General features: G+C 44.8%; 2 pseudogenes; both read left to right on the top strand.

Annotated features, from left to right (window-relative positions):
- Positions 1-1,032: 1,032 nt before the first annotated feature.
- LOC144127606 (uncharacterized) lies at positions 1,033-6,138 on the top strand (annotated as a pseudogene).
- Positions 6,139-14,397: 8,259 nt separating this feature from the next.
- On the top strand, positions 14,398-16,313 carry LOC144127617 (uncharacterized; annotated as a pseudogene).
- Positions 16,314-20,706: the final 4,393 nt, after the last annotated feature.

The raw sequence follows: 20,706 nt of genomic DNA on the forward strand, positions 1-20,706 counted from the left end.
CTATCAAAAGATGGCACATACCCACACTGGAGGATCGGCCAAGAATCAGGTGGCTATTCACCTGTACTCAGGTAATAAAAATGAGTGCTATCTGGCGGAGTAACTTCTTTCCTCTCTAACGTGACGGAATGATTTAGTAAAGGACACTGCAGCTGATTTTTTTTTGCGAAAACAGCTTGGAATGATACTGAAATTAACTTCGCATAAATGTACGTGCTGCAGTTCCTTTCTTGAGCTTGGAAGAAGGCGCTGTGCGTGAAGCGTGAACTGTAGTTATTCAACCATTCTCGGCATTTTTGACAACAAGGGTGCTTTAAATACACGCAGACAAATTTTCATATTACGCGACAGGAACGATCACTTCGTCGAAAAGCTGTCGGCGCGAGTGTGTGTCGCAAATAATCGGGTGCTGCTTAAAAAAAACTCGAATCATGCTAACAGTCTGCTGTTCCGGATGGCGTCATACGATTCAGCGTTTTGTGCAGCATAAAGTTACTATAGAGCCCAAAGCTTGCGTCCGGGATTCGAACTAGCGACCTATATTCGGGGACTGCGTAAAAAAAACGTATCATGGTAACTGGCGGCTCTAGTATTTGATGATTGATTGCCATGTGATGGGCGATGACAAGTTAATGAAGTCATTGTTTTTGTTTGATTAATTAAAAATAAAATCAGTATTATAAAAAGGGAGGTTGAAAAGCATGATGATGCTAATTAAAAATTTAGTGCGTATAAATAAAATTAATCCTTTGAAACAATTGAAAAAATGCGTTCAATGGTGTACTGCTCAGATTAGAAAGCACCCATTACGCCATCGCGATTGAGTATTGAGTGCAGGCAAGCTGGAAAAGCCGGTCGTGTACGAAACGTACTGGCGGCTACTATTTCGTGGCCGAAGCTGTGTTGTATAAAAGCGTCTGCTAGGTTGCCAGTAGCCTTCCGCCGGTGCGAACTCTCAACATCCGCGATTGCGAAATCCACCGAGATCGTACTCTGCTGGTCATACGTACCTGAGGTTTACTGACGTTGACGATGTCGGGATCTGCTCCGAAGAAACGGCGTAAGCAGTATCTGGAGCCCGGCGCTTACTTTGACGTGCCGAGCACAACTCTCTACAGGCGTCAAAAGGGCCATTTTGGGACAGCCGTTGTCGGTCCGTTGAGTGCCACCGTGCTCACGGTCAAACCTACAAGTAATGGAAGTGTCTCCAGCGGTCAACCAAGCGCACCTTCCACTGAAAGCACCGCGTGGGACAACACGGACGATGCAACCTGCAGTACGGAGCCGAGGGATGAAGTGCACTCCACTGACTACCCAGACGTTCTGGCCATTGAAGGTGCCGCGCAAAACGGAGCCAGTGGTGCAGCGGCCGACGCAGAGCCTCCAAGCGACGACTTTCAAAATGACGAGTTGCAACCAGAAAGTGATTCTGGCACCGACGCCAGTTCTAATATGAGTGGTGACGTTGGCATGAACAGTGACTACGACTTTGAAAATGACGAGCTGCCACCAGAAAGTGACACCTGCAGCAGAGCCAGTTCTGATGTGGGTGGTGACATTGGCCTCAGAAGTGGCAGTCTCACTGAAGAATCTGAGAGTTCTGAAGATGAAGATGATGGGTTGCCGTCATCCTTTGCACAATTCAGTAACGAAAAGTTGCCAAATGCAGAGGTGACCAAGATGGGCGCTATAGCAGCTGTTATGGCATATGCAGTATCACATGGCCTAACATGGGCTGCTTTAGGGGACTTAATAAAGCTAATAAATTTCCTATTTGGACAAATAGTCTTGCCCCAAAGCACATATGCTTTTCGCAAACTGTGGTGCAAGGAAAAACAAGACATTGTGCAGTACCACTATTTTTGCGAGACATGCGGTGCTCTTCTAAATGTGATTGAGAAGTCAGCACAGTGCCCCAACTGCCGGTACACCAGTGCCCTGAAAAAGCTCAAGGACCGCGGCTCATTTTTCATCATTCTGAATTTGCATAAGCAACTCAGCTTTGCAATTGATAGCACGAAGGCCCAGCTTCATGAAAACCTGGAGAAGCTGCAAGAGCCACAGTCTGTCATTTCTGACGTTACAAGTGCTCAGTGCTACAGCAGAATGCGGGAAAGACTTCCGAAAGATGACCTCACTCTCACTATCAACACTGACGGGAGTCCAGTTTGGAAATCGTCAAAGACCTCAGTGTGGCCCTTACAGTTCATTGTGAATGAACTGCCACCGCACTTGCGGTTTAAGCATCCTGTACTTGCTGGGCTCTGGTTCGGCAAGAAACATCCGAACATGCAACTTTTCTTGAAGAAGTTTGTAATTGAAGTCAACACTACCGAAGTAGTTAAGTGGACATATCTGACAACTACACACTACTCTAAACCAGCTGTGTTGTGTTGCTCAGTCGATGCGCCAGCAAGGGCAGCGGTACTGAATATAGTCCCCTTCAACGGGTACTTTGGATGCCCCTGGTGCTTCGTCCGAGGGAAGCATGTTGAAGGTGAGCAGTACCTGATGGTTCTTAACAACTCGACAGTGGTTTGGGTGATTGCTGAACACTGAACAGTTGTCAGAGCTGTCAGCAGAACCGAAATCAGAAGAGCCTTATTTTTTTTTTTTGAAGGGTGCCAGCTTATGGAAACTACTGTTCATGTGCTTAAGTGCTGTATTATCCTTCTGCCTGAAGGGAGCATGCGGTACATCATAAAAGAACTGCCAGAAGCCAGAACCACGTACATGGTTATACGCGACATGAAGCTTGCAGAAGGTTATGATGACATAATCAATGACTTCAAAGGGCCATCTGCACTCATGAATTTGGGAGGTAAGGGCATTTTTCTCCTTTCTTTCTTTCTTCTCTAGCTGGCATGGACTGACCGATGTCACAACTACTACATATGTGGCAAAACATGTCCGAGGTATGAACGGTCGCATAGTAAAAAGGAAAATAAGGTTAATCGCCCTCACTATACATTTAAATTCCTGCATGAATTGTGCTGTATTTTTACTGATGTTAGCCGTTCTCTTTTATTTCAGGTCTAGACCTTGTCAATGGGTTCAGTGTGGAATATATGCACTCCGTCCTGCTAGGCGTTGTAAGACAAGTGACCGAGACAATTTTGTCAACGTCGAACTCAGGTCAACACTTCTATGTTGGTAAGGCAATGCACACAAAGCGGTTCATTCGTGATTCACTTACTAGTGACAGTGCACATTAAAGAACCCCAGGTGGTCGAAATTTCTGCAGCCCTTCACTGCGGCGTCTCTCACAGCCTGAGTCACTTTAGGACGTTAAACCCCTATAAACTAAAATTAAAACTTACTAGTGAAAGTTGCTGAAATATTACGGCTTTTTGTGGCACTGCATTTATAACTGATTATCGTCACTTTTTAAAATGTGTATCTTATTGCAGGGAAATGGCAGCTGAGAGATTGTAGACCATGCACATGCTATAATATGTGGCCTTGGCTTTACTGAGTATGATTAGTGGAAGGCACTGTTGATGGTGCCTCTACATAGTGTACAAAATCTGGTGAAATAGTATGATGCAGCCGTTTAGTACTTACTACTAAGCTGGCTTCCTATTGGACATATTTTGAGAAACCATGATGACATAAGTTGGTGGTAGCATATTTCATTATCAACCGGCACACTTAGGGGCTAGTAGGCTGCTGGTAACTGCTGGGTAGGAAAACGTGCTGCATAAAATAAAATGCTGAATCTTCTTTACAGTGTACTGAGCATTTAATGTTATTTTAATTGGTAGAAGCAAGTTGCAACCATATGCATGTGCAGGTATTTATATAGTGTGTATAGCAGTGCTTCTGCCTTTAATTTTTTTCCTTTCATCTGTTGGGATTTTTGTATTCTACAGGGTATTATCCCCTTGCCTGATTCTCTCTGCTCACAACAAAAGTATGCACATTTATTTTGCAGGTCGTCCTTCTACACTTGAAGACATTGATTCACGGCTGTTGGCCATCAAACCTCCACACTGTGTGACAAGGCTGCCTAGGCCAATTAGAGAACGAGGACATTGGAAAGCATCTGAGTGGAGGCAGTGGATACTGTTTTATGCTCTGCCGTGCCTAGAAGGTATCCTGCACCCGGACTATTGGAGGCACCTCTGCAAACTGTCAGAGGTTCTCCACATCCTTTTGCGAGAGGAGCTCACTCTGTCTGAAATTGCCAAAGCAGATATCTTATTACAGGTCTCATTTGTGAATATAGCATAGCTGTAAAATAACTGAGGTAATCATATAATTTTTTTGACTATAAGATTTTGACCTTTTTACACTCTTGTACAACTGTCTGCAAACAATTTTGAACTATTATTTACAATCATAAATGTTTTTCCTGCATAGTATATTCAGAATAGTTAATTTTGTGAACTGTGGTTCTAAAATATTCACAGAAGGCACAAACTGGTTGGTGCATAAACTTCAAAAATAACTCGTGCCATCTTGTAACCCCCGTTCCTCTTTCTTAGAGTGCCTTTCATATTCTCCGATGTCATAGTATTCGTCATGTTAGATATATAGTTCTGTTTTTGTGCTATTTGTTCTTGTAGTTAACTACAACACTCCTGAAACATTATCCATTGCTTACCTGTTAAAAGTTGTGATGTGGTAAATTGGGTAATGATTCTTTTGCAGTAACACAGACAATTGAGCTAGTTGCTAAATCTTTGAAAACTTCAGAAAGCGCTGCGACAGGGGACACAAAGAGAAAGACACAAAGAACAAGCGCTACTATCAACTGAAGTTTATTGGAAAAAAACACAAGGTTAAATAGCTCACCCAAGGCAGCCAGCAGCGCATGGGCCTACCGCCAAAATGACAAAACGAATCACTGTGTTGAATTAAGATACCGAATTTCACAATCATGGATTACAACAGATGGTGTGCTGACGCATATGTCAGAGTTTTTGTGAACATGATATGCCTTTGATAATTCCCTTGTTAGGTGATTGGAATGCCTATACAGAAGGTTTCTACTATTGAACACAGGTACACATGCATTTTTGTCCAACGGGTTAGAATTGCTAAGTTCGCTGCCTCTGTAATGCAGGGCCAAATTAGAGGTAGGAGCCACCTTTAAAGACGAATTATGTTGGCGTAGCCGTATGCAGCTTTTGCTAATCAGCTAGTGTCATGCAATCTTATAGTGTGCTCTTTCTGGAATAGAGAAATTTCATGTTCCTGAACATGGAACTGCTTGTTTTCAATGAACATTCGCATAGAAAACATGAAGAAAAAAAATCTTCCAATGAGGTGGATTGAGAATAACTTGACTGTGTTTGTCGAGGAAATTTTTAATGGCTCTCAACTTCACCTAATATTTGTTACTTTTTATTTTCAGAGCTGCTTCTGGAGAGCTTCGTCATTCAGTGCAAGAGATTATATGGGGTTGCCAGCTTGACATTTAATGTTCATGTGCTTCTTCATTTGGCTAATTGTGCTCGGTCACTTGGGCCACTGTGGGCACATTCTGCTTTTGTTTTTGAAGGTGGAAATGGACACATAGTTCGGCAGGTGTCAGCTGCAAATGGCATCCCTCAGCAAATTGTTGAACGCATTATTATGCATCAAAAACTGCGCAAGGTGATGAGCAGCAGCTTTCTGCGTCTCCACGAGAAAGAGTTTTGCATGGAGACCTTTGGGTATCCCCGTTTATAGAAGGCTACACATGTTGGCAAGTTGTGTCTTTTAGGCAAGGGAAAAGACGTTGCTCTAAGCGCTGAAGAGCAGGATGCTGTGAATAATCGCTTAGGCACGAGTACATTCACACCACTTCAGTACGAGCGCTTTGTACAAGCAAAGCAGGTCTTTCATAGCACTGCATACAAGCGACCATCCCGTTCTGACTCAACATTCATCAAAACATGCAGTGGCTCGTACGAGCGCATCGAAAAAATAACATTACTAGAGGCCAAAATTTGCGTCTTGATGTGCAGACCAATAATCATTGCCGACAGGGATGCTGCACCACCGCACATCAAAGAGTGCTTTGTCTCATCTGGCAGAGCACTTAATGTGGTACTGCCGGAGGAAGTGGCTGATTGCTGCCTTTTCATTGAATTTTTGCAGCAAGAAAAGACATTCATTTGCGACTTGCCAAATGGGATAGAAAGGGATTGAGGCTAGCTGCAACTGGGTTCAAGCGTCTGATCACATCCTTAGAGCATCAAACCCATAACGCCCGCCAATGTAATAATCTAAATTATCGTAATTCCTTAAGCTAATAGCACTAACACAAATAGAGTCATACCGGTACCTAATAACAAGGCTAGCAGACTTTCATGGTCTGAGTATATCCTAACGTAGTCACTGAAAGTTCAAAATCACTCAACTGACCGCAGATTGCTAGCTGTTCCCTCCTATCCGCAAACTCACCTACAAAACGTTCATTTGCTCAAAATTGGAACATGTGCCTCACCCATTTGGAACCTGCACCAAACTTATCTTTTTTACACATTAGAATCAGTGCAAAGCTGTGCATCCCGGATTATAGTGTGATTTTACGACCACAGCATCAGTGTTTCAGGCACAAAATTGTCGCTCGGCTTACCTCCACTGTCTTTTCATCACAAAATTGCCGAACTTCGTCTTTTCCATAAGCTATAGTGTGAGCAATGACTGCGGTTTCATCTATCTCAGCTATCTGTATGCCACTTCATCTTCCTCACCTGTGTATACTCATCGTCATCACTTGGGCTGTTTGCGGGTTGGAATAAACCTGGTTCGTGAAGTCCTGCCCTACACATACGTGGTGGAGGTGTGGGCTACAATTTCCCTCACTTGCACAAAACATTCCTACTTCCACCAAATAGAACATCGCGTCGTCTTTTCAACAATTTAAGTTTGCAGCATTTACATGGTTCCACTAATGCCTACCATAAATCTTTCTTGCCATCAGCCATAGAACTTTGGAAGTAGCAGTTACCTGCCAGAGCCCATGGCAACTGAGTCCGGTCTGAATAAATTCTCGAATCTACTGTTCAACCATACTTGTCATTAGATGTAATTAACACGCATTGCCTAGTACTCCTTATGTATCACAAATGCACTTCTTATTAACATCTTTTTATGAGTTACTTCTTGCACCCCTATTCGTATTATGAGCACCCTTTTCGATGTTGCTTGTATTGCTGCGCGCCCACACCCTTTTGCATTGCCCTATAATAATTTGCGCGCCTTCTTTTGCTATGTAACCATAATGTCCTCTTGCTTTTTTTGCTCCGCATTATGTAGTGCCCCACCTAAAGGCCCTTAAGGGACAATAAAGATGATTTTGATACGGGTTGAAAACATCTGTGGAGATGTACTGACATGTGTTTGTGCCAGTGAATGTACAATAATAGTTATTTATATCCTAGTGGAGCAGGATTCACTTATGCTGCTTGGTGCTTATTTGTAGAAAGTACACAACACAAGAGCAATACCTAAATGTGGATTCAGCTCAAATACTGTCCCGCTGTGTCCTCACTTCATGTCATTTTTTTCCTTCCTCTTGAGATCTGTATAGTAACTAGTGAAAGCTGTAAATACTGTGAACATAAAGTATATTTTTATTTTTGCATTTCAAGTGGACAGACTGTGTGCAAACTGTCCTGCATGATTATATGTTTACTGTTCCATTCGAATATATATAGTGTATTACAGAATATATTTTTGAAGCAAATCTGTCCCTGTCTTTATACATGCATGCTCCAGATAAATTTGAAATTTGTCGATGGTTTAAAATAGCAGATCTACACACTGTAGTGCAATAAATAACAATGTATAGCAGCTCACTTTTCTAACAAATTTTCGTCACTTCAGGGCGCCTAGTTCTGACAGCTGTTCTCTGAGGTGTTATCAAGAAAAGAAAATGGACCGCATATCGAATGAATTATTCTGAAAAATTTTACTTCCCAAAACCTGGAAATGCAATATTTTTTGCCATTCAGGGTATAAGCATGCCAGACCACGCTTTTCGCGTTCATTTTCTTAGTGTTAGGCTGCATACCAGAGCAAAAAATTTGGAGTTGTTTTCATGGTCCATACATATACATGTTTTAATGCCGATATAGTACATTACACGGTACCGCACTAGAAAAGCTTTTCGTACATACTTTTAATTGTCTTCACCCATTGAAGTTATCTTCGAACGATTATTCAACAGTCGATTGAGCAATAAAAGCACGGTGTAGACAGCTGTAAATGCAGACATACAGCTCAAAGGGGCATTCACTGCTGCGCAAAAGACGTGTTTGTGACCTTTTAAGGTGCTTCGCGTTGGGTGAACGTGCGGTTATGAATGCGGTGAGGCTTTCGAGCGGCTCCTGCTTTTCTTGGTGGCATTGCAAGCGAATTGATAGGCTTAGCGGAGTGTTTAATTCTACCTTTGTTCACCTTGCTCGAAAACCGACGCTGTGTTGCTGCTGCTTTCTTAAAATTAAAAATTTTGATGTCGCTATAAAACAAGCCTAATGTATATTATTGAATTAAAATTGAAGGTTCCTGTTTTTTTTTCGCTGTCAAATCCACGCTAGCCATGCACCCACGGCATCGCGCCGTTCACTGCCGTGCACGAGCCGAACTCGTGGACTTAGCCGTCGCTGCGGTGTTGTTATTTACGAGTCCGCCCGCACTTTGGCCGCAAAGAGCGCTTGAAACATGCTCTAACTGCCTGGAGACAGCCCCCGAGGCTCTCGGCTTCTGGTCGGCCGGCCGCTTTCGTATGATAGCCTGCTCTGGGTGCACGATAGCGTGCACCCAGAGAGCGCATATAAGTTCGTATAGTCCTCGCCTCTTCGCTCTGTGCCAAGACGGGCCTGCCAGCGGTCCTCTCGACCAGTAAGTGCCTGCCGTGCTCGTTGCCTCTATGAAACGCGAAACCAGTCTTGATTGCTTTGAGGTCGCCGAGGAGCTTCAAGCCGACTTCTTGTAGTGAAGTCCAAGCGCGACACTTAGATTTCTGCATTCCGGGGTAAGCTTTCCGAAGTCACCGAGTGCACCGCCTTTCGCGCTTCGACTTCCGGGTGCGTCAGCCCTTTGCAAACCACGCAGGTTGCCTCGCATGATCGACGAACACATGACACCATCGCTCACAGCTAGCCGTCTACACTCCCAGTATTATGCCAACATCCGCCATGAATGAAGTTTCTCCAGCAGTTTCTGCCACCACGTTGCCACGAAGCCAGCATCACGGACGAAATCCATTATATGTTGACCCCTAGCTTCTGCTGGAAGCCGCCATGGCCGCCGATACCAGCATCATAGTGGTCAATATAGCGCCAGCATCCATGACCGTACCACTATTTTGCCACTATAGCCACCAAGAATCCACTCTGCTTCCTCTATAGCCACCAAGAATCCACTCTGCTTCCTCTATAGCCACTAACCATCCACTACGTTTCCGCTATGGCTCTCGGTAGGATTTCCGATAGGGTCCCCTTAGCAAATTGGCTCCAAAAAGTTGCAAGGCGTACGAAACTCTTACTTTTTTCTAAGCAGCTGGGATATGTGTGCGCTTCAGCGCACCCCGTCATGACTTTCAGTGTCCGCACGCTGACTTTCACTCACGTGTCCGGCATGACTTTCAGTCACTTCGGAAAGCTTCCCGAACAGGCCACATTCAGACCTAGAGAAATGCAGAAAGTGGAATGTAATTTTCTCTAATTACAAACAGCGATGTCGCATGCCAAGCATTCCGATCGAATTACCGTTCCTTCAGGAGTATTCAAGTCAGCCCCCTGGGGTCATTTGCGTAAACACTTAATCAGATGAGAGAAGACCAAAGCGAAATGCAGCTTTCTCTTTCTGTCCACGGGAGGGCCCACTTTGCGTGTGACACTCTTTGTGACACACTTCACATTTTTATATTCCAGGAAGCGCCGTCGCATATTATGCACTAAAGAAAAAGTCTGGCCTTCTCAACATTAACAACGGCTTCGATCATTATCCTCAACAAAATGTCCGACTTGGCATTCCCTATTGTCACGAAGACGCACATTACCATCCCGTGATCGCATTGTTGAGGTGTTTGTCCTGCAGTTTCCTGAAGTGGCAATGTCAACGAAGCCTTGATCTGCTCCTGAGCAGGTCACGTGTAAACGCTTCGACAGCTTTTTTAGAATATACTTTTTTTAGAATATCCAATGCGGTTTTGTTGAAGCCAAGTGATGACCGGTAGGGCCTGATATATATTTTTAGTGTAGTCTTGCTTGGTAGCTCAAGTATCTCATGTTTTCGTATGAAGTCATAAAAAATGGGGCTCTTGACCGTCATTAAAACTCAATCAGGGATACATCCCTGATTCTAACGCATATCCTTCCTGCTTGGCCTTTTTATTATTGGAAACAACGCCGAAAATTAGAATGCTGTTCTTGTGTAATCCAATTCATGTTTTTTCAAGCATATATTTTTCTGTTACAGCATTCTTCTCTCATTTCCTCCAGGCGTGCTCAGTTTGGTTGCAATGCGGCGATTCTGAGCCACTGCGGCGGGTGAACAGCTTCGCCTTCTGTGTTTTTTGGGGCACAATTGTGTTGGTGCTTCTATTGTATTATAACGGCAAGCAGCTAAAATAGTGCTAAATACAGCGCATGCAATAGGATCGTATAAATAAACTGTGCATACTGTTTCAGCGAAGGTGTCAACTTCAGTAAGTGCTAAAAAAGCATAATTTAAAATGTAGTAGCTAGACATCCAAAAGACTATTAAATTGATGCAGCTCACTTGCGCACTTAAATCGGCAGTACCAGTCTGTTGCTCATTAGGCTAGAGCGGTAAAAATTATGCATCCATGCTAAGGCTCACCTTTTTCATTCCCACTTCCTTTGCATTTGGTGCTCAAGAAGAGACCATCTGCATCACATATCCGCTGCTGTGAACGGCGCACCGACAAACTCTTCAGGCCTGCCCACGCCTTTGCAAAGTTTTGAAGAATCTGCCTCTTGCAGCACTTGTTTCTCTTTGCTCAGTGAGCTTAAAATACATTGGAAAATCTCTGCTGCGTACAAATGTGTCGCAGATTACTGTGCTTGGGTTTCTCCATAGTTCATGAACGCAGGTTTTTCTACACTGATAGGCTGTGTTTCGAAATTGAGGGAACCCTAGACGAATACAACACCGCCATAGTTGCAAAAATTGTGCAGAATGCACAGCCCAGACGGTTTAAAAACATCGTTTAGATGAAGCGCGTAATTCTCGGGAGGCTCACATAACTCCGCTGATTTGTCACTCTGGGGTAATATCGGTTATGTATCAACTCGTGTGCACCGCCTCCAGGCCGTCAGATCGCAGGCAACTAGTGAAGGCTTTCTTTTTCTTGATGGCCTTTGCGAGGGCTTCTTGAATAGATATGCGGGAAGGTTAGGCAAAATTGTTGGTTCCGCATCCGGCGAAACAGGTTGATTGCCCCTATGCGTACTTGCTTGCCGTTGATGATATGCGCTTGCAGTCTCTTAATATGCGTTCCTCTTCAAAGTGCTGCTCGCACACGGAATCCGTCGTTTCCAGCGGCTTGTGTGCACGGTTAAAGTTGCGCTCCCATGTGCGGCGCCTTCCTTCATGTTCAGGAACATAAAAGGACTCTGGAGCATCCTTCACTCCACTAGATCCGGTGCTACATCAGGAGCAAAAGAGCCGAGGTTTGCTCATCTCGTCATTCCTGGGTTGCGGAGCCCAGCATAGATGGCTCGGGAATTCAACGAGGAAACACCCCTTGCGCATATCAATGGCGCTTTGGTTGAAAAGAGCGCACGGGCACAGGTCGCATTACGCAGATGCCTGGATGTGCTAGATGCACCACTTCGCATGCAACTACTCAACGTACAACGCGAGGGCTTGCTCAAATCTAGTGTTTTAAACGTACCCAGTGAAGGCCACACGGCAAGGCAAATACTTAAAAAGAAGACACCAGGCAAGAGAAAAATCGTTTCTGCTAATTAATGCACAACTTTATCGGGAAGCAAGATTTGCAATTTGAGCGCGGAGCGAAAGTCTTCTGTTTGTCTCACGTACAGTGGAGGCCCCTCAATTTCCTTGGAACTTGGAAATTGAGGGGTTCGCTGAAGATTTCATTCTGCATCCACCACAGTGGGCCCGCTGCTACGTCGACATACAGACCCACTGATGATGAGGCTGTATCGGTAGGTCTTGGCTGGCGCACAAAGGCCCGCCGGCGTAACCATGCGGCTGCAAAAAAACTGCGGTGGGGACCCGATGGATCACCTTCCCCTTTTGAGGTACTAAGGACCATGACTTGTCCTTTCAACTGAAGAAAATTATGAGTCTTTAAAGCGGATTTGCTCCAAGACAGGGCACGCACTCCATGTAAGAAGGCCGGTCGGTAGCCGTTGTGGCGCAGTGCGGCGAATCAGGGAGATGCCAACGCCGAGTGAAAGGCGTAGCAGCGCCGCCGCGCGGCGGCACTAGATTTCGCCGCTTCCTGCTCCACGAGCTCCGCTCCCTCGACCCGCTGCTCCTAATCTAGTACTATAGACATGGGCATCCTGACGAGGAGATGCCCACACGAGGGATTGAGTCGGTGAAGTGAGGGTTAGGGAGGATTAACGCAGAAAAATTTGTGAAGGTGAGGAAGGGCAAGATGCACAGGTTGGGGGGGGGGGGGGAGCGTCACAAATTTGGTTCCTCTCCCGGCCATTGGTTAAGTTACCCGTCCATGGCGCAGCGAATTTCAGAACACGCGAAGAGGAAGACTTAAGAAAAATTACAAAACAAGAAGTATATAAAGTTTAGCTACAGCCCAAAGACCTTCTTTGGACGACCCTTCTTTTCGACCGTACCCATGGACGGTCCGACTTTAGCAATAGAATGTTCACCAATGGTTCTTCAGCCTCCCTCCTCGTTTTCACCGCCCCCGTACGCGCGCCTGGCCTCGGATACTGCGGCACACGCTGCCAACAGGGGCTCACGCAACTGAATGGTGGCGATCGCTTCAAAGAACAGGACGCTTGGCAGCTTCGTGTCGAACCCCGCTGCACCCTGCTGAGTCGATGCTCATTAAGAAAGTTTCGGCTTTCTCTTGGGTTTCTTCGCCAAGAGTGCAGGAGTTGCGGTTAGGACTTCGGGCTCCCATTTCTTGACCGTTTCTTCTGTTGACGCAGAGGATAAAGAGCAGTCGCCCATTGCTTAACCGCTCAGCCAGCGCGACAGGAGTGATATGAAGACTCTCAATGATCCATTAAACCATGTCGAGAATGCTGACTTCCGCATATATGGGCATAAACACGTTAAAGCTGTCGCGTCCTACGTTTAACGCGGAGCTTAAGTGCCCCAACAAATTTTGTTCTTGTGAATAGGGGGGGGGGGGGGGGGGCTGTTCTTACCTTTCTAGGGTTGTTGTTTTTGGGGTTGTACGTTCCCTTGCAGTTAATTTTGAAGAATTGATGACCGAACATCGATGATGTTGATCTAGATGCCTTCTGATTGTTCGCTGAACCGGTGACACATTTTAAAAGAGACTGGACAACTTCGGGACACTATGTACACTTTATTACACGGGTCAAGCGAAACAATCACAGTAGGCTAGAGTGGTATTAGCGCCACTCTGCCTGTCCCGAAATGCTGGCTTGCTCGTCAAACACTCCCTATGCAAAGTCTCTCTCGGAGTGCCGCGAGTCCCTCCGCGTCTCCTCCCCAAGGGTCAACTGCCCTCGTCCGATTTGCCCTCCGATCTCCTCCGGTCTCTTCTTTCCGCGCCGAAAAGCCGCCCTTAAATCCGCTTGCTCAGCATTCTGGGGATCTTTTTAGTAGCGAATAGGAAATGCTCTTGTAAGAGCCAATCAGGACAATATTGTTCAAAGTGGAGGAGCCAATAGGACGCCGGTGCTTTCGGGGTTGTTTATTTGCGAGCACAGCGTAAATTCCATGATGACGTTAGGCATTTCCGTTTAGTTACGGCGCACGGAAAAAAGCGCGAAAAGACGCCAGCGAAAACACTGGGATGGTGAACACACGTTCGGACAGCCGTAACCGAAAATAATTGGCCACTCGAGCACCCACCTTTTGCTGCTCGTCTCCTCGAAACCCCAGGGATCCACGCATCGGCTCCGTTTTGTGGATCAAACGCGACCTTGCAAGGCTTCGTCTTCTTATAGCTGGAACCATTGCAGTTGGCTAAACGCCGTTATCGCATGCACGTAACCACGTTTGTAACGACAAAAAGCTACAAAAACGAAGCAGGGCCTAGCTGAGGCGGCTCTATGTGCTCTTCTTGATGTCCTTCTGCGCAACACCCGCGATATTAACTCCTGCCCACTAAGAATGCCGTTCGGGAGAACCTAATTGGACCTCACCAGCTCGGGGACACGTGATAGGCATGTGTCGCCACATCTTTGACATCATACTTACGTTTCTGTTGCTTTTTTGTTTTTAAGCTACGGTCACATGTCCATGGTGCGCGCCGGTGCCCCAGGTACCCCGCTCTCCTAGAGCGGGGATGAGTCTCCGTTTCGGCGGGACCCTTCTCTTGGACCCCCCCCCCCCCCCCCCCATGAAAATATTTTCTCTTTCCTCTCTCTCTGGCGTAAACTTTCATTAGAAAATAAATCTATTTTGTGCCCAGCCCCCAACTCGCTTGTACATTCGTTCTCACGTTTTGCCTCGCCAGTATCGAATTTCTTCACTGAGAGCTAGCTAACGCAGGCACCTGGAGGGTGACAAAAGCTGAAGCGTGCCCTTCAGTGGATGATGAAGCGACAATGCGCTCACATTTGCTCAACTGTGATAGTGATGGACACAACTGGCGCCGTTTACGTGCGCACGGATGAGTCGCTGGAGCAACTCGAGACAGCACTCCGGAGTCTAGGACTTACTTTCAAAGTTGCATCATCGAGCCAGCTTGCTGACGACAAAGTATATGTGCTGGGCAAACGTAAGTAACTCTAAAAGTTAAAAAGCTAATTATTGGAAATTAGGTAACCATTTTACTAGTTAAGATGATTCGCTTGTTTTCTGTCGTCCGCTAACCCAGGCAATGCCATGACGCAAAAGTCATATTTTTGACTCAAAAATCTCGTTTTTGAAAATTACTTACTGTGTTCCCTGTAGCACACGGTATATAGCAGCCAATGCATTACGGATTCGGAGTGTAGAAGAGCCACATGTAAAAATATTGGAAGATATCTACAGCGGCTGCAAAGCCACCATAGTACTCCATAAAGTCAGGAATAAAACTCCAATAAGGAAGGGTATCAGGCACGAAGACACGATCTCGCCAGTGCTATTCACCGCCTTTTAACATGATGTATTCCGAGGCGTGGATGGGGAACAGTTGGGCATTAGGGTTGATCGAGAATACTTTAGTAATCTGCGATTCGCCAATGACACTTCCTTGCTAAGTCACTCAATGAGTTAGACCGGTGAAGCAGAACGGCGGGTCTAAAAATTAACATAAATAAAATCAAGGTAGTGTTCAACAGTCTCGCCTGGGAACAGCAGATTAGAATTGGTCGTAAGGTGCTGGAAGTGGCCAAGGAATACGTCCATTTAGGGCAGGTAGTGACCGCTAATCCGGATCATTTGAGGGTAATAAATAGAAGGATAAGAATGGGGTAGATCGCATTTGTGAGGTACTCTCAGGTCATGAATAGCAGGTTAGCATTGCCCCCCAAGAGAAATGTATATCACGGCTGTATTTCACCGGTACTCAGCTGTGGTCAAAACATGCGGAGGCTAACAAAAATGGTTTAACAGAAATTGAGTGCAACAAAGCGAGGTATAGGAAGGAAAATAAAAAGTATTACGTTAAGAGACAAAAGGGGATCAGAGTGAGTGAGGGAAGAAATGCGCCTTAATTACATCCTAGTCGAAATCAAGAAAAAATGGGCTTGGGCAGGGCTTGTCATGCGAAGGCGAGATAACCAATATTGGCTAAGGGTAATGGACTAGATTCCAAGAGAAGGCAAGCATAGCAGGGAGCGGCAGAAATTCAGGTCGACAGCTGAGATTGTGATGTTCACGGGGATAAGGCGGCCGCAGCTGGCACGAGACAGAGTTAATGGGAAAATATGGAAAATGCTTTTGTCTTTCGGTTCGTCCAGTCAGGCTGATGATGATTATAGGTCGAACTTCCAGACTGAAAAAGGGCGGTCATGAGCCACTGTCTAAAAGCGAACCTGTCGCTTTTGGTGGCCGCTCAGGCGTCGCGGAGACTTTTTGTGCATTATAGTAGATAATAAATACCTGCAGTATTCAAACTTTATAATGTAACTTTGTTTAACGCAGTGATGCTGATGTTCTCAACTAAACGAGGAGCTTTGCTATTGCATTTGGAGATGCCCTTCAGGCTACTCTCTCTGTGACCGAAATGGATCTCTCTTCGGGAAAGACAAGCTCGCGCAGAAAAATCGGGCATAATCTCTTTAAGTGTGAAGTCAAGCGAGTTTTAAATTAATTAGCAGCATTCTGAGATAGTACACTGTCTGTACTCACTGAATGCATGCCTATTCATGGCAGCATTTCATGCTCAAGAGAATTGTGTTCCAGGAGTTCGCTGTGAATAAACATAATCCGAAAGAGAACTTCGTATAGGGAGTGGGAAACCTGAAAACTGACCAGAGTGGGTAATCTTGCTTAATTCAGCTACAAAATATTTGTTTACACTTATATATTGATACAGCTATGAAATATAACAACCACCTCTACAAATGTGACAAATATTGCTTTAAGATAAAGAGGTAGCTCTTTACGTTCTAAGACGAGGAATATTTTGGCTGGAACACTCTTACTGAATAATTTTATCCTTTCTAGCACTAAGATATGTTGAGGTACATCTTATCATATCCTTGTATTAGCTATAGGTAGAGAAACAAGAACTGCGTAAATTTTCAAGTTGATTAAAACGCAATAAGTAATTACTTCATGGGTCCATAAGAATAATTTTATAGCAAAAGTGGGTTGAACGCTAATATTACTGTTTTTAAGTGGCTTGGATGATATGATTATAAATTTAAGATTGTTGCATCAGGTACTCTTGCTGATCTTTGAAAGTGAATCACCTTTAATCGATCTATCTCGGATGCAGGCATTACTGACCAGTGCAATGTCGATTGGACAACAGAAACGTTCAAGAAACGAATCAAGCTTAATTAACAAAGAAGAAGTGCCGCGTTGTAACCAGGCGCATTTATTTTCATTTTAGCTATTATATCGTCAAGGTACACAGCATGTTTGTGAAAGGGGGCTAAGAGAATACAAAGCAATCAGTAAGAACACAGAAAATCAAAAACACAACAGAAAGAACTGCAAGTTTCGAGTTGACATCTATTGATGACAAAGACAGAGGCACAACACGATGGAAAGTATGTATGCGATATGAAGCAGTGTGGCAGATCTTCGGATTTCAATGTTGGCATTTTGATCATGTTGGCGACGAAAACACGGAAATGGAGAATGGAATGTCACCTTCATTCAATATCACAGAGGTACCAGGAGCGCAGCCAAAAGGCCTATAAAAGGCTTGTACAAAATTTGGCTGTCTTCAGCAAGAGAAAAAGTTTCACTTACACACGAAAAACAGGAAACAACAGCATTTTCGCATAAACTGATAGGAAAAACGGGAAAAAAGAAAACACTGGCGGATAAAATAAAGAACGTACAGGCAGTGTTAAGAACTGATTCCACAGTATTGTCAAGGTTTGGACCTGACTACAAGAAAAAAAGTTGGAAAATTTGGCCAGTTGGAGCGGATCCATGTTACTGAGGCACCACAAATACGTGGACAGAGACGTAGAAAGAAAAACAAGGGTCCCTATCAACTGATAAAAGTTAAGTTTATAGGGACAAGCAATATGCAATATATACAAAAGGGAAAACAAAACCAAAGAACAAACAACATGACATGCGCCGCAATCCAGCTCATGATTACCATGGTCGATCAAGAAAAATACCACGTGACACAACACCAGGACTGAAACCTTGTCACAAGGACAGTGCATTCTAAAGATAGTCAAACTCTAACCCCCGAATGCAGAAATCTAACTTGTGTCGCGCTTGGACTTCAGAACAAGAAGTCGGCTTGAAGCACCGCGGCGACCTCAAAGCGATCAAGACTGCTTTCGCGTTTCGTAGAGGCTCAGGCCGACTTACTTCGTTAAGTCAAGCGCGTGCTTGAACGGGAGAGCACTTTGCTCATCTGCGAACGAGAGTAACGAACATTTTATTACTTTATCGCACATCGCATGGAGAAAAAAGTATATATTTTGCTAAGCGTTCGTAAACGCATACATTTTGTGCAAGCTTTTTGGAGAAAGGTGCTAATAGCGGGCGCTAAAAATCAGTGTTCTCCTTCTCTTGGCACGAATCATGTTTTCGTCTGGCAACATGCATCACAGCCGCTGTCACAGTTGACGAGAGCAGGAGTCTATTTTTTCCCTGTGCATGCGTTGGGTTTAGCGTTTGTAAAAATGTAATAGACACCTTTGTCTTCCCAAGAAAGCACGCCCCAGCGTAAGGCGGCACCCCGCTTTACCATCGAAGAGAAGTAGCTCCTGTCATCGCTTGTGGACAAGTTCAAGCACATCATCGAAAACAAGAAGGCCGACGTCTCGTCGTTGGCGAAAAAAATGCAACGTGGTTGGAAATTGCCAAAATCAACAATTCCAACCATAGGATTACGCGCCGCGATCATCTGCAATTGAAGAAATGTTGGTTGAACTTGAAACAAAAATGGAAAGAAGCAGTCGCTAAAGAAAAGGGGGAGCGCCACAAGACCGGTAAGCGTGCGTTGAAAGTTTTGCGTGGCTGGTGCATTTGGGGCGTGTTTACATTTCGCTCGCCCGCATGTTTTGTATTCTATGGATGAGTGTGTGTCAGTTCGGTGTACTGAGCGTAACTGCGGTCGTAAGCGCTACGGAGAACATTGTGAGGGGATCTGTGGGACTAGGACACAAAAATAAGCTCGAAGTGATGGTTTTCGCGACCTATATTATTAGTTCGTTTATGATTACACGTACAGCGCGGCCGTAATAAAACGCGATAGCATGCGAACAAAATATTTTCTCTGTTTCCTTACTACTGCATGCAGCTAGCATAATACATACTTCTGGCTAAACAGTTTACTGAAGTGCACATTCATCATATGTTCCAAAGGCAGCCAAGTAGCAGGTACTACATATTTGTGTCTGCGTTTCATTTCTAGCTGTTGGCACGTAGTACGAGTGTACTATGTGCCAACTGTGTTATCAGCGCGAACAGTATTCAAGCAGTGGCAAGCACAAAGAGCAGCCGGCCTTTAATGGCTATTGACATGATTTCGAGCAGGTACGAGTAGTAGTTCAACGACAGCGACACCAGCACGGGCTGGCGTATTTGCCATATTTTTTTGTTTGTACGAGACTAGTTTAATACAACTAAGAAGATATAGTGGCGGAGCGCGATTTTTAGTTGGAATAGTTTGTGAAAAATTGAAAATGGTTTCATTGTCTGATAAAAACACTTCATTGCTGTTTAGGAGGAGGATCACAGCCTGCCTCCATAGGCCCCGTGAGCGAGCAGGTTGGGGCCATTGCTAGCCACATGGCCACCAGAATCATCAACGAGTTTGACAGTGATGGGGCATATCAGCCCCCCGTCGAAAGTTTGCCTGTCGTGAGACTCCTGCAGCCGATGATTGACGGGCCAGATGACATGGAGTTTGACCATGCCGGTAAGGTGTTATGTCTGTGGAATGTGCTGGAATAATAGGGAGGACATTTCCTTCCGTGTTCACATCTTGTGGTGTCGGAGGCAGCATGCAATTTTTCAATATAACTGCATTTCTGTTTCTTGTGAACACCCTCTGCTCGAAACGCTCTGAGAAACCCCAAGCGTCTTGGCTTCCATCTCTTCCTGCCTCGCGTGGATGCACAAAAGGGCATGTGTGTGTGTGCAGGGATCCTGAACTGATGCAATAACGAATGCCAAAATTCAATTATTACGACTTGTTGTGTAGTGAAAAAGGATACTAAAAGCAAGCACAGTGAGATGAGCTTGAAATAAAGTGTACAAAAAGTTAGAAGTGCCTAACGTGGCATGTATAGATAGTGGTGCTGGAGGTGCCCAGGATTTTGCACAACCCAATTTGACGACTACTCGTACGTGTCTTGTACATCTTAGCAAAGAAGTAAACGTGCAACCTTAATTTTGTGTCTGTTCTTCAACTGCACCCACTCAGGACATTTTCATGCTTGCACGTCTGAAGTGCTGAAAGTTTTTTTTCATCAAGCACCCACTAATTTCTAGCACATTTAACTTTATTTGCAAACGTCGTAAACAGTTGGCATTTGTACTTGTACTTCATTTTGATGCTCATTTCTGGCTTTTCTCTTTTGCGTTTTACTGTAGTACGCTGCTGTGTACTTTCCATATCTAGAATGAGCTTTGAAAAATATCTGGAGGTTTTGAAAGTAGCACCATTCATGACAGCATTTTAGCAAACAGGCAGACCGCAACAACTTGCATGAAGGCAGCATGAGCACGAACAATGGAACAGAAGTGCTGACAGCGAAGGCAGCATTGCCAGTGCCTTTCTCAAGTCTATTGTGTTGTGATGTAAGCATGTCACAATACTCACTTGCCAGTTTTACATACTTTATTTCTTTTCAATGCACAGCTTGTCGTGAAAAGAAATGTTCCTGTGCGGGCAGTTGCAGTGCTCATTACAGGAAATGCGATGTCTGTGGTGGTAGAGCACGAGAACACTTGGGCAGTTTTTCA

Source organism: Amblyomma americanum, chromosome 1 (genome assembly GCF_052857255.1).
Source record: "Amblyomma americanum isolate KBUSLIRL-KWMA chromosome 1, ASM5285725v1, whole genome shotgun sequence".
NCBI lineage: Eukaryota > Metazoa > Arthropoda > Arachnida > Ixodida > Ixodidae > Amblyomma > Amblyomma americanum.